The sequence below is a fragment of the Oncorhynchus gorbuscha genome, linkage group LG19 (genome assembly GCF_021184085.1).
Source record: "Oncorhynchus gorbuscha isolate QuinsamMale2020 ecotype Even-year linkage group LG19, OgorEven_v1.0, whole genome shotgun sequence".
Lineage (NCBI taxonomy): Eukaryota > Metazoa > Chordata > Actinopteri > Salmoniformes > Salmonidae > Oncorhynchus > Oncorhynchus gorbuscha.
Window position 1 is genome coordinate 31,477,416 of NC_060191.1, and position 14,684 is coordinate 31,492,099.

Here is a 14,684-nt window from a genome sequence, read left to right on the forward strand (position 1 = left end):
AAAGTGGATCCAAGTATAATAAAAAATTGTGGTTTGATTCTGCCAACATGTTAAGGACAATGGAACTTTTCTCTCCACATTCCCTATGTGTAAGAAGTCGGACACACAGGTTTGCCTACCGTTCGCCAGCTGTGTTTAGCACCTCTGAACAGAGTTGTCATCTGTTGATTAAAAAAGCACCTCTCTCCTCAGTCACCCAGAAGGATGAGGGGGAAGTTACCGTACTACTACTTGACAGTGACTATAACATGAAATGCCAAAATCATAATATCCAGATGGCTTTTTAAAGACAATGAAGAGGGGCCCTAAGGAAAAAGTTGACGTTTACAAGGCTGAGTTAAATTAGTGTCTGATTTCATAATGTTTAAATACCGAGTAAGTGTGGGAGTCTCATGAAAAATGATGTGACATTTATTGCAGGGTTTCCTGGAGAAATATGGCTACCTGCACCAGGACAACACATACACAATGCCGCAGAGGTCAAAACAGCAGTCTGGTACGGTACTACTGTCACTCAAATAACTCTGTCATTCTTTTGAATTGTCTCCATCTTCTTCACTCAATACTGTACTGTGTCCCACAAGGTACTGTTTGTCTATCTTATGGTTTTTTTCTCTATGTCCCCTTACATTCTCTACTGGCTGACTTTGCCACTCTGTCTCTCTCACACTGTACTTCACAGCCTAACCCTCCGATCTCAATTTGACCAGGGGGGCATGGAGTATTCTTTTACCTCAGAGAGCCTGTTTGCCCAGTGGAGCAGAATATTTATGTTTGCCCAAAGACTCAAGTCGTAATCTAATTACTTACATTGGAATATACACTTATCAAGATCGCTGTTGGCTGATAAGAGTCAGTTCTAGGCTATTAGCCTGGTATCTGAGTCAGGTTGTGTGGTGTTACAGCCTGAATTCAAAATGTATAGATTTTTTTCCCTCAGCCATCTACACATAATACCCCACAACGACAGTGTGCAAACATGTTTCCGTACCCATTGGATGCTGTGATTACAATATATATCACAATATATTGGCAATATCCAGGAAAGCCAAAGTTCCACAAGCTGGGCTTAAAATGGTGTATAAGAGATCATACAAAAGATTTTGATGTGACTTATGTGGATGATGTTTAAAATATTTGTTTGTCTGATGTGATTAATAAGGATCATCCAGACACTGCACTTGATACATTTGAAATTGCTCATTCCCATTATTGATAAACATGCACCTTTTAAGAAATAGACTGTTAGAACTGTTCGGCTCCATGGATTGATGAGGAATTGAACAATTGTATGGTTGGAAGAGATGGAGCAAAAGGAGTGGCTAATAAGTCTGGCTTTCTGCAAATTGAGAAATTATGTGACTAAACTCAACAAAAGGAAGAAGAAACTGTATTATGGAGCAAAGATCAATGATGTAAAGAATGATGATAAAAACTTGAGTACTTTAAATGAAAGTTTGGGCAGAAAGTAAATTTTTTTCTTTCATCAAATCAGATGGCTTATTCATCACAAAACCAGTTGATGTTGCCAATTATTTTAATGATTACTTCATTGGCAAAGTGGAGAAAACATAGGCAGACAATGCCAATAACGAACAGTGAGCCAATGTACTCGTGTTTAAAAAAACACAATGAAAGAAAAGCATTGTAAGTTAGAATTTTGAAATTAATAAGAAGATTGTGGGAGTTGTACTGTTAGATTTCAGTGGAGCCTTTGATGTTATTGACCATAACCTGTTGAGAAAACATATGTGTTATAGCTTTTCAACCTCTGCCATATCGTGGATTCAGAGGTATCTATTTAATAGAACTCAGATGGTTTTCTGTTATGGAAGCTTCTCTAATGTCAAACATGTTAAGTGCGGTGTGCCGCAAGGGCAGCTTTCTAGGCCCTCTACTCTTTTCTATTTTTTTACCAATGATCTGGCAATAAACAAAGAATGTGTGGCCATGTATGCTGATGATTCAACCATATACACATCAGCAACCACAGCTAATGAAGTCACTGTAACTCTTAACAAAGAGTCGCAGTCTGTTTTGGAATGGGTGGCCAGAAATAAACTGGTCCTGAACATCTCTAAAACTAAAAGCATTGTATTTGGTACAAATCATTGTCTAAGTTCTAGACCTCAGCTGAATCTGGTAATGAATGGTGTGGCTGTTGAACAAGTGGAGGAGACTATAAATGACTCTGTTACCTTAGATTGTAAACTGCAATTGTCAAAACATTTAGATTCAATGGTTGTAAAGGTGGGGACAGGTCTGTCTGTAATAAAGAGTTGCTCTGCTTCTTTGACTCCACAAAGTAAGTCCTTCAGCTCTAGTTGTATCTTATCTTGATTATTGTCCAGTCAAATGGTCAAGTGCTGCAAAGAAAGACCTAGTTAAGCTGGCGCTGGCCCAGATCAGAGCAGAGCGTCTTGCTCTTCATTGTAATCAGAGGGCTAATATTATAACTATGCATGCCAGTCTCTCTTGGCTAAGAGTTGAGGAAAGACTGTGTCCCTTCTTGTTTGTATAAGAAACAATATGTTGGCAATTACACAGGGCACTGACATGCATACTTACCCCACCAGACATGCCACCAGGGGTCTTTTCACAGTCCCCAGGCCCAGATCAAATTCAAGGAAATGTACAGTATTATACAGAGCCATGAGTGCATTGCGCAAGTGAACAGTAAACCTGGTTAAGGGGCACAATGCCTCTCCCCCATGTGACCTACTTGTTATATGTACTGACATGTACTGTATGTGTAACTGATAGATTTAAAAACATTAGAGTGTGTGTGCATCTATGTAAATTGTAAAGTATTTGGCATTTTTCATTTTGTGTTGAATCCCAGTAAGACTAGCTGTCACCATTGGTGTTGGCTACAGGGCATCGTAATGAATCAAATAAAACATGGAAAATGTTGCACATTTATTAAAAATGAAATAAAGAAATATCTCATTTACATACAGTACCAGTCAAACGTTTGGACACACCTATTCAAGGGTTTTTCTTTATTTGTACTATTTTCTACATTGTAGAATACTAGTGAAGACATCAAAACAATAAAATAACACACATTTGGAATCATGTAAGTAACCAAAAAAGTATTAAACAAATCTAAATATATTTTAGATTTCAGATTCTTCAAAGTTGCCACCCTTTGCCTTGATGACAGATTTGTACACTCTTGGCAATCTCTCAACCAGCTTCACAAGGTACACATGGAATGCGTTTCAATTAACAGGTGTGCCTTGTTTGAGCCTTAATGAGTTTGAGCCAATCAGTGTGGCAGGTGTGGTATATATAAGATAGCCCTATTTGTTAAAAGACCAACTCCATATTATGGCAAGAACAGCTTATATTAGCAAATAGAAACGACAGTCCATCCTTACTTTAAGACATGAAGGTCAGTCAACGTGGAACATTTCAAGAACTTTGAAAGTTTTTTCAAGTGTAGTCACAAAAACCATAGAGCGCTATGATGAATGTGGATCTCATGAGGACCGCCACAGGAAAGGAAGACACAGAGTTACCTCTGCTGCAGAGGATAAGTTCATGAGGGTTACCAGCATCAGAAATTGCAGCCCAGATAAATGATTCACATAGTTCAAGTAACAGACACATCTCAACATCAACTGTTCAGAGGAGACTGCGTGAATTAGGGCTTCATGGCCGAATTGCTGCAAAAAAAAACAATACTAAAGGACACCAATAAGAAGAGACTTGCTTCGGCCAAGAAACACGAGCAATGAACATTATACCGGTGGAAATCTATCTTTTGGTCTGATGAGTCCAAATGTGAGATTTTTGGTTCCAACCACCGTGTCTTTGAGAGACGCATGATCTCCACATGTGTGGTTCCCACCGTGAAGCATGTATAAGGAGGTGTGGGGGTGCTTTGCTGGTGACACTGTCAGTGATTTATATAGAATTTGACGCACACTCAACCAGCATGACTACCCAATGACCCAACACACCTCCAGGCTGTGATAGGCTGTGTCTCCCGACCCCTCCTGTCTCAGCCTCCAGTATTTATGCTGCAGATAAAAGTTTAGTTTATGTGTCAGGGGGCTGGAGTATTTCTCCTGTCTTATCCGGTGTCCTGTGTGAATTTAAGTATGCTTTCTCTAATTCTCTTTCTTTCTTTCTCTCTCTTGGAGGACCTGAGCTCTAGGACCATGCCTCAGGACTACCTGGCATGATGACTCCTTGCTGTCCACAGTCCAGCCGGTCGTGCTGCTGGTCCAGTTTCAACTGTTCTGCCTGCAGCTATGGAACCCTGACCTGTTCACCGGACGTGCTACCTGTCCCAGACCTGCTGTTTTCAACTCTCTAGTGACAGCAGGAGCGGTAGAGATACTCTGAATGATCGGATATGAAAAGCCAACTGACATTTACTCCTGAGGTGCTGACCTGTTGCACCCTCGACATCCACTGTGATTATTATTATTTGACCCTGCTGGTCATCTATGAACATTTGAACATCTTGGCCATGTTCTGTTATAATCTCCAACCGGCACAGCCAGAAGAGGCCTGGCCACCCCTTATAGCCTGGGTCTTCTCTAGGTTTCTTCCTAGGTTCTGGCCTTTCTAGGGAGTTTTTCCTAGCCACTGTGCTTCTACACCTGCATTGCTTGCTGTTTGGGGTTTTAAGACGAGTTTCTGTATAGCACTTTGAGATATCAGCTGATGTAAGAAGGGCTTTATAAATTTGATTTGATTTTGAAATTTGATTTGATAGGGCTGTTTGACCAAGAAGGAGAGTGATGGAGTGTTTCATCAGATATCCTGGCCTCCACAATCACCCAACCTCAACCCAATTGAGATGGTTTGGGATGAGTTAGACCGCAGGGTGAAGGAAAAGCAGCCAACAAGTGCTCAGCATATGTGGGAACTCCCTCAAGACTGTTGGAAAAGCATTCCAGGTGAAGCTGGTTGAGAGAATGCCAAGCTTGTGCCAAGCTGTCATCTAGGCAAAGGGTGGCTACTTTGGAGAATCTAAAATATATTTTGATTTGTTTAACACTTTTGGTTACTACATAGTAGTATAGTAGCATAAGTGTTATTTCATAGTTTGATATCTTCACTATTATTCTACAATGTAGAAAATAGTACAAATAAAGAAAAACCCTTGAATGAGTAGGTGTGTCCAAACTTTTGACTGGTACTGTAAGTATTCACACACCCATTTGTTATGACACTCCAAATTGAGCTCAGGTGCATCCAATTTCATTTGATCATCTGTGATGTCGCTTCAACATGATTGGAGTCCTCCTGTGCCCAATTCAATTGTTTGCACATGATTTAGAAGGAAACACAACTATATATAAGGTCCCACAGTTGACAGTGCATGTCAGAGCAGAAACTATACCATGAAGTCCAACGAACTGGACGTAGATCGCTGAGATAGAATTGTGATGAGGCATGAAGGGGATAAAACCATTTATAGAGTGTTGAAAGTTTCTAAGAGCACAGTAGTCTCCATCATTGGGATCATTTGGTCTGAATACAAAGTGTTTTGGCTGGAGTAAACCAGGCACAGCTCATCGCCTGTCTAACACAATCCATACTATGAAGTATGGTGCTGGCAGCATCATGCTATGGAGATGCATTTCAGTGAAAGGGACCGGGAGATGGTAAGGATAGAGGGAACAATGAAGCCAGCCAAATACAGGCACATCCTTGATGAGAACCTGCTTCCGAGTGCAAACTACCTAAAGGGCGAAGATTTACATTTACAACAGGACACTGACCAAGGACAATTGCAAGAATTGTGTAAGCTAACAGGTGGGCCACAAAAGACAAATGATGGTGCATTCAACAGTGGTGTTCAGAACGGCATCTTGGAACGAACAACTCGGTGATCCTCATTACGGTTGGGCTATTGCAGCAGACGACCACACCGGGTTCCACTCCTATCATCTAAAAACAAGAAGTGGCTCCATTGGGCAATGCTGGACAATTGAGGAGTGAAAAAACATTGCCTGAAACATGACAGTGAGTTCAGTTCACTTCAATGGCCTGCACAGTCCCCAGATTTCAACCCAATAGAGCATCTTTGGGATGAGCTGGAACAGGCTGTTCGCAGCATGAACATACTGCTGTCCAGTCTGCAACAACTGCTTGATGACATCGGGTCAGCATGGACCAACATCCCTGTGAAACATTTCCAACACCTTGTAGAATGTACTGAAGAAATAAGGTTATTCTGGAGGCAAAGGGGGGACCGAACCGGTACTAGTTGGGTATACCTACTAAACTGGCTGGTGAGTGTATAATACAGTGCATTCAGAAAGTATTCCGACCCCTTGACCTTTTCCACATTTTGTTACATTACAGACGTACCCTTCCCCCTTTCTTCCTCATCAATCTACACACAATACCCCATAATGACAAAGCAAAAACTGTTTTTTACAATTGTTTGCAAATGTATATAAAAAATATTTAAAAAACATCACATTTACATAAGTATTCAGACTCTTTACTCAGTAGTTTGTTGAAGCATTTTAGACAGCGATTTCATCCTCGAGTCCTCTTGGGTATGATGCTTCTCACCCCCCCCCTTAAAATATTTAGATGCACTATTGTAAAGTGGCTGTTCCACTGGATGTCATAAGGTGAATGCACCAATTTGTAAGTCGCTCTGGATAAGAGCGTCTGCTAAATGACTTAAATGTAAATGTAATACATACCCTACTGGATTAGAACACATATTCTGGATTTTGGTTATCCATAAGGGTAACGTTTCAGTCAATGCAGTAATGTCTCCTTTTTTTCCCTCCTAGGAAGGTATGGTTGATAGTTCAAATCATACTACAATTTGACACCGACACCAGTGCAACTCCCAATTCATGTAGCGGTGGACTCTTATACTTGGCCTCTTGAGATGTTTTGACCCTGCACAGATCCTCTGCTTGTGTCTACTGGTTGTTACAGTATCTGGTCTCTCTTTACAGTAACTTTAACAGCCTCCCTCTTGTGTTCCTCTCCCTAGCCTGAACTTTGAACATTCGGCATTCCTCCCTGTCACTGAGGGGATTGGCTAATACTCTGGGATTGTAATGCCATCGGACAGTCTCTCCCACTTCCAAGTCAGTACCTGATGAGGCCTGTCCTCTGTTCGCTAGCTGGGTAAATAACAGATCTCTGTTGTTTTGAGACCTGAGCCACTGTCTTTGTCATCACCGTCTCAGAAAAATGACTCATACGACAAGCAGGAGTGTTATTAAGCGAAACGTGAAAGTTACGACTACAACAGGCGTCAGGTGTCCCTCAGGTAAACCTAGGGTCAGGTTCATTGGGCATCAAACAGAAGAAAGACTTAAAAGGAGAGGGACTACCTGGATTCCAAAAATAAACAAAAATGTTTTTTTTTCCTTTTCAAATAATTTGAATGTGCCCACATGAACACGTCCCTGATGTTTCAACTTTTACCTTTTTATATAATGTAATGAACACATCTAAATTAATGTGGATGCTACCATGACTACAGATAATCCTGAATGAGTCGTGAATAATGATTAGTGAAAAGGTTAGACGCACAAATATCATACCCCCAAGACATCTCTACACCTCTCTTACAATAACAGGGGAGGTTAGCATTTTTTGGGGTGTATCTAACTTTCTCATTCATTATTCACAGTTCTTTCAAGATTACCTGTAATTGTGGAAGCATCCACATGAATGTATAAGTGTTTAGAAACATTCTTATTTACAATAAAAGTCACTCCAAAATGACACTACATTATTTCTATTGGGCACAAAATAATTTGATACACAGCCAAAACAAACAGCAAATGCATCCAACAAATTTGTAGAGTCACAAGCTTGATGTAGTCATTGCGTGCTATGAATATGGGACCAAATACTTTACCTTTTACTACTTTGATACACACAAGTGAAATTGTTCCAATACTTTCAATCTCCTAAATTGAACTATGTACAAAAAGCGCTATAATATATGAACGGTTTGCCCGATATGGATGAAAATACCCTCAAATTAAAGCTGACAGTCTACACTTTAACGAGTCACTGTATAATTTAATATCCAAAGTGCTGGAGTACAGATCCAAAACAACAAATGTGTCACTGTCCCAATACTTTTGGAGCTCACTGTACGTGTTTTAAACCATAGTTTGTACATGGTTTTGATGACATAAAACTGATAAATTACTTGGATCGAATTGTTTAGATTTTTCCATTGTTGTTTCACAGAGAAAAGGAGGTGCTACTACTGTGCCTCCCAGGAATAACAAGCACATCTAGCTCTTATCCAGGAAGACTAGCTATGGGAATCTAAAGCAGGTTCCCACTGATATTTACAGAGGCTACATGCCCCTGACTGACCACATGCTTTCTCTCTGGTTTGAGGTGTGAATGGGTATCAATTTTTTTACACATACAGTACCAAAGGTTTGGACACACCTACTCATTGCAGGGTTTTTCTTTCTTTTTATTATTTTCTACATTGCAGAATAATAGTGAAGATATCAAAAAGATCAAATAACACATATGGAATCATGTAGCGACAAAGTGTTAAACAAATCAAAATATATATTTTTTTAGATTCTTCCAAGTAGCCAGCCTTTGCCTTTGACAGCTTTGTACACTCTTGGCATTCTCTCAACCAGCTTCATGAGGTAGTCATGTGGAATGCATTTCAATTAACACATGTTAAAAAGTTAATTGGTGGAATTTCTTTCCTTCTTAATGCGTTTGAGCCATTTAGTTGTGTTGTGACAAGGTAGGGTTGGTATACAGAAGATAGACCTATTTGGTAAAAGACCAAGTCCATATTATGGCAAGAACAGCTCAAATAAGCAAAGAGAACTGACAGTCCATTATTACTTTAAGACATGAAGGTCAGTCAATACGGAAATGTAAGAAGTTTGAATGTTTCTTCAAGGGCAGTCACAAAAACCATCAAGCTCTATGATAAAATTGGCTCTCATGAGGACCGCCACAGGAAAGGAAGACCTCTGACGCAATGGTTCATTAGAGTTAACAAAAGTTGCAGCCCAAATAAAAGTAACAGATGTTTATGGTTAGGTACACATTTGTGCAACGATTATGTGCAAATGTTATACGATTAAGTGCAAATGCGCTTGTTAAATCATCCCCCGTTTGGCAAAGTTGGCTGTCTTTGTTAGGAAGAAATGGTCTTCACAATGTTCGCAACGAGCCAGGCGGCCCACACTGCTGCATATACCCTGACTCTGTTGCACAGAACGCAAGAGAAGCGACACAATTTCCCTAGTTAAAATAAATTAATGTCAGCAGGCAATATTAACTAAATATGCAGGTTTATAAAAAATATACTAGTGAATTGATTTTAAGAAAGGCGTTGATGTTTATGGTTAGGTACACATTGGTGCAACGACAGTGCTTTTTTCGTGATTACGCTTGTTAAATCACCCGTTTGGCGTAGTAGGCTGTGATTCAATGATAAATTAACAGCCACCGCATCGATTATATGCAACGCAGGACAAGCTAGATAAACTAGTAATATCATCAACCATGTTAGTCAACAACTAGTTATTATGTTAAGATTGATTGTTTTTTTATAAGATACGTTTAATGCTAGCTAGCACCTTACCTTGGCTCCTTGCTACTCGCATAACAGGTAGCCAGCCTGCCACGCCGTCTCCTCGTGGAGTGCAATGTAATCGGCCATGATCGTGTCCAAAAATGCAGATTACCGATTGTTATAACTTTAATCGGAATGGCCGATTTAATTTGGGCCGATTTTAATCGGTCGACCTCTATTGTAAACATTCACAGTGCAGGGTGGAAAAAGTATGTGAACCCTTAGATTTAATAACTGGTTGACCCTCCTTTGGCAGCAATAACCTCAACCAAACGTTTTCTGTAGTTGTGAATCAGACCCACACAACGGTCAGGAGGAAATTTGTACCATTCCTCTTTACAAAACTGTTTCAGTTCAGCAATATTCTTGGGATGGCCGGTGTGAACTGCTCTCGAGGTCATGCCACAGAATCTCAATCGGGTTGAGGTCAGGACTCTGACTGGGCCCCTCCAGAAGGTGTATTTTCTTCTGTTGAAGCCTTTCTGTTGTTGATTTACTTCTGTGTTTTGGGTCATTGTCCTTTTGCATCACCAAACTTGTTGCGCTTCAATTGGCGTACAGATAGCCTTACATTCTCCTGCAAAATGTATTGATAAACTTGGGAATTCATTTTTTCCATTGATGATAGCAAGCTGTCCAGGCCCTGAGGCAGCAAAGCAGCCATAGCCCATGATGCTCCCTCCACCATACTTTACAGTTTGGATGAGGTTTTGGTGCTGTGTGCTGTGCCTTTTTTTCTCCACACAGTGTTCTTCCAAACAACTCAACTGTAGTTTCATCTGCCAACAGAATATTTTGCCAGTAGCGCTGTAAAACATCCAGTTGCACTTTTGCAAACTTCAGACATGCCAATGTTTTTTTGTTTGTTTAGTGTTTTACATATCGTAGACATATCGTCAACATAGATGTTAGCATGTTCCAGAGAGTTCTGTAAGTCTTTAGCTGACACTAGGATTCTTCTTAACCTCATTGAGCATTCTGCGCTGTGCTCTTCGCAGTCGTCTTTGCAGGACGGCCCCTCCAAGGGAGAATAGCAACAGTGCTGAACTTTCTCCATTTAGAGACAATTTGTCTTAACGTGGACTGATGAACATCAATTGTATTTAGAGATACTTTTGTAACCCTTTCCAACTTTATGCAAGTCAACTATTCTTAATCTTAGGTCTTCTGAAAACTCTTTTGTTCGAGGCATGGTTCACATCAGGCAATACTTCTTGTGAATAGCAAACAAACATTTTGTGAGTTTTTTTTTTTTATAGGGCAAGGCAGTTCTAACCAACATCTCCAATCTCGTCTCATTGATTGGACTCCAGGTTAGCTGACTAACCTGGGGGACTGTGGGGGGGGGGGGGGGGGTCTTGGAGGGCTGGTGGCCTGGCGGTTGGGAGCTTGGGCCGGTGGCTGGATTGCTGGTTTCGGTCCCCGTTTTTGACCGTGTGGGAGATCTGTCGACGTGCCCTTGAGCATGATGTTGGTTGCCTCTGTGTGTTGCTCTGGATGGGGGTCTGTTAGATGACTAATGTGATGAATTTGAGCGGCTTCACAGCAAGTATATTGTACGTTTTAAATATTCAATAATTTTTTTTTATATATATAAAAACTATTCCACAACAACTACCTAATAAACACAAATCTAAGTAAAGGTTTGTGTGTATTGGGTATTTGTTGTGGAATTGTTAGTTCACTTGTTAGATATTGCTGCACAAGGCAATGACTCAAGGCTGCTGCCCACTGCAAGATCATTTGTCCTCAAAGATCATTTGCCTGAATATACTTACTGTAACTTGACCCTACATTTGTACTGTTTTACCATTGTTTTAATTAAACTGCTTTTAAAATGATTTTATCAACAGCCTTCTCTTTGATTGATAAGACTTAGCAACCCATATATCAACATAGGGTGCTGAATGATAGTGTTTTAAAAAGGAGCTTGAACTTCTCCAGATTTGTAACCCACAATTTTTATTACCAGATCACCACATTGGGTTTGATGTTGAGTCTTTTTTCTCATGTCAGAACCCTAAAGTTATCATCATATGAAAGTCACGTAGAATCTGTAGATAATTTAGCATTGAAAACATGATTAACAACATTAACCATCCCAGCCTTGATTAGTATGTTATGATCTCTCCCATTCGGGATATCCTGATGGATAGGATGTGTTTGTCTTCGGATCAGGCAACCAGGTATTAACAGCTGAATCTATAGGAAAAACAATTTGATAAAAATCCTAGATCAGGTCTTCACCCGTTTGTTGTATTACTTTGTGAGTAGTTTTACGGGGTTTAAATATGTGGAGAAATATCCCCTGGTCATGGCAGTGTCCTATAAGCAGAGAACAGAAACAAGACTTTAGAGGAGATGTCATGGTACACTAGCACATAATAATAATACTTATGACTGATGAGCCAGTGGTCATCTCACCTTCTCCACCTTGGTCTTCTCCCCCTTTGCCTTGGTCTTCTTCTTGACCTTGTTGTTCTTAGTGGATCCAGTCTTGTTCCTCTTCTCAAAACAACATGCCAGCCTCCTCCAGAAAGACATCTTATTGGGATTTGAGGAAGCCTTGTCAACCATTGCCACAGGCTTCTCCTCAGGAACTGGTTTGCCGATGAGGTCACAGTGAGGGTAGATAATAATATAATAATAATAATATATGCCATTTAGCAGATGCTTTTATCCAAAGCGACTTACAGCCATGTGTGCATACATTCTACGTATGGGTGGTCCCGGGGATCGAACCCACTACCCTGGCGTTACAAGCGCCATGCTCTACCAACTGAGCTATAGATGGAGTACGGCCATAACATGCCCCCACTCTTGGAGACGGAGGACCGGCTCAGGGCCCTCTGAGGCTCACCCTTGGAGGCCCAGGCGGCTTTCGGGAGAGGTGGTGTCGGTGCGTCCAAATAGGTTGTCTCGGGTTCATCCAGAACTTGGCTGATTGAAGCACTCAGCTCCACAACCTCTTGGCGGAGCAGCTGCATCTGTGTTAGGAGGGCTTCAGGGGAGAGGGGCCGTGTCCATATCTGTGTTGAAGTGTGCACTGGGCTTTGATCCAGCAGGACAGGTTCAGTTAATGCAATCAGGTCAGCAACCCCTTGTTGGCGCAGGACAGATCCAGGTGTGGGGGGGCGCTGTGGTGAAGCCTCCATAGTGTTGCTGCTTTGGTCCAGGACAGGCTGCATTAATGCAGTCAACTCGCCAAGCTCTTGGCGGAGCTTTTGCATCTTCACCAGGAGGGCCTCAGGAGGGGAGGGGGGCTGTGGTGAACTATCACCTGCACATGGCCATCCACAACCTGAGCTTCCATCCATGACAAGCTGAATTTATGGATGCAGATATCTTTGATCACCCAATAAAAGAAAGACACTTGTTTAATAATAATTGCTTGAAAAGAAACAAGTAGCCTAGCTAATGAATTTTCAATATCACGAGAAGACACGGATAAGGAAGCAATTAAGTAAAATACACTGGTAAGACGCAGGTAATGCTCGAAGTTGACAGCAACTGACGAAATGAATCCCTCCTGATTCTACAACGATTTGTGACAGCTGCGTCATAATGACTAGGAATCCATAATAGTCCTAGAATATGTTGCGTAATATTCGGATTCGTACTAACCCAAGGAACAAAACCACATACTTGTATTTCCTCTCATTATATTCTGGCTGCCACGAATGTGGTTAATCTTTATGTAATTTAGCTCAGGTCAGTGTGTTATAATTGCTTGCTGCGCGTAAAACCATGCTCGCGTATTTCAAGGACACAGATTTAAAGAATACGCCTGCTAGATCGCACTCTTGAAAACAATTACAAATTCACCAGCTTTAGTTTTTAATTCATCTTCATTTCCAGATTACCAAGAAATATGTGTCCATGATCGAGATGAATCAAGTGTGCACTGCATTCACTACAGCTCTGGCGAGACCTCCCAATCACATCCCTGTGGCTGATCTTTGACAGGCTCCATCCCAATTTACACTCATTTAGGCTGTCATGCCAAATATTATCGTCCGTTGCTTTATCAACGCTGTGATGATCATTAAGTCCTAAATGACATAATTTTCAACGTCGCCTGATTTCCGCGACAATTTCGCTGTTTTAACAAGCTGTAAGCTAATATAATGAAATAATTAATTCGAACTACTTTTGGGTACCTTGTTAACGTTAGATTTCATGTTCTATGACTTCAACATTGCTACGTTTCAGGAAAAGGCAAAGAACGTGTAATCTGCTTGACAGATCACGAAGTCAGCTAATTTACTCTCCATGTATATGCAAATTCGTTTGATTAATAGACTGGATGTCTAGCTATCATGTTTTCATTTTTACCTGCCCTTCCCTTATCTACACTGAAATAATATAATTTTAGTAGTCCCATAATTATTTTTTTCTAACTCGCATAGCTCATTAGTACACCCTTGTGGTTGTATCTATTGTCGGTCCTAGAATAAATACAACAATAACGTGGAGCAAATAACTACGATCTAAGGGTAATTTACAACTAATACCTTGTGAAACAGCTGTGAAAACCAACCTGGCAATATTAAGATTTTAATACATAAACTTTGATAGTTTTTGGTACAATTGTATGATTAATTTATTTTCTACGATTTTTTGACCACTCACATGGCCATCATAGACTAAAAAACTGTATTCTGGTGTTTTGAATAGAGGTGGTTGTGAGGTTCTGCCTGTTCTCAACAGACAGCCAGTCTCAGAAGGGGGACTTGAAGAGGGAGACTGCAAAGTCCAGGCACTGCTGCTCTTTGTTAAAATCACAGCTGATTGGTCACATACACATGGTTAGCAGATGTTAATGTGAGTGTAGCGAAATTCTTGTGCTTCTAGTTCCAACAGTACAGTAATATCTAACAAGTAATCGAACAATTCCACAACTACTACCTAATACACACAAATCTAAAGGGATGGAATAAGAAAATGTACATATAAATACAGTTGAAGTCAGAAGTTTACATACACTTAGGTTGGAGTCATTAAAACTAGTTATTCAACCACCACACATGTCTTGTTAACAAACTATAGTTTTGGCAAGTCAGTTAGGACATCTAATTTGTGCATGAAACAAGTCATTTTTCAAACA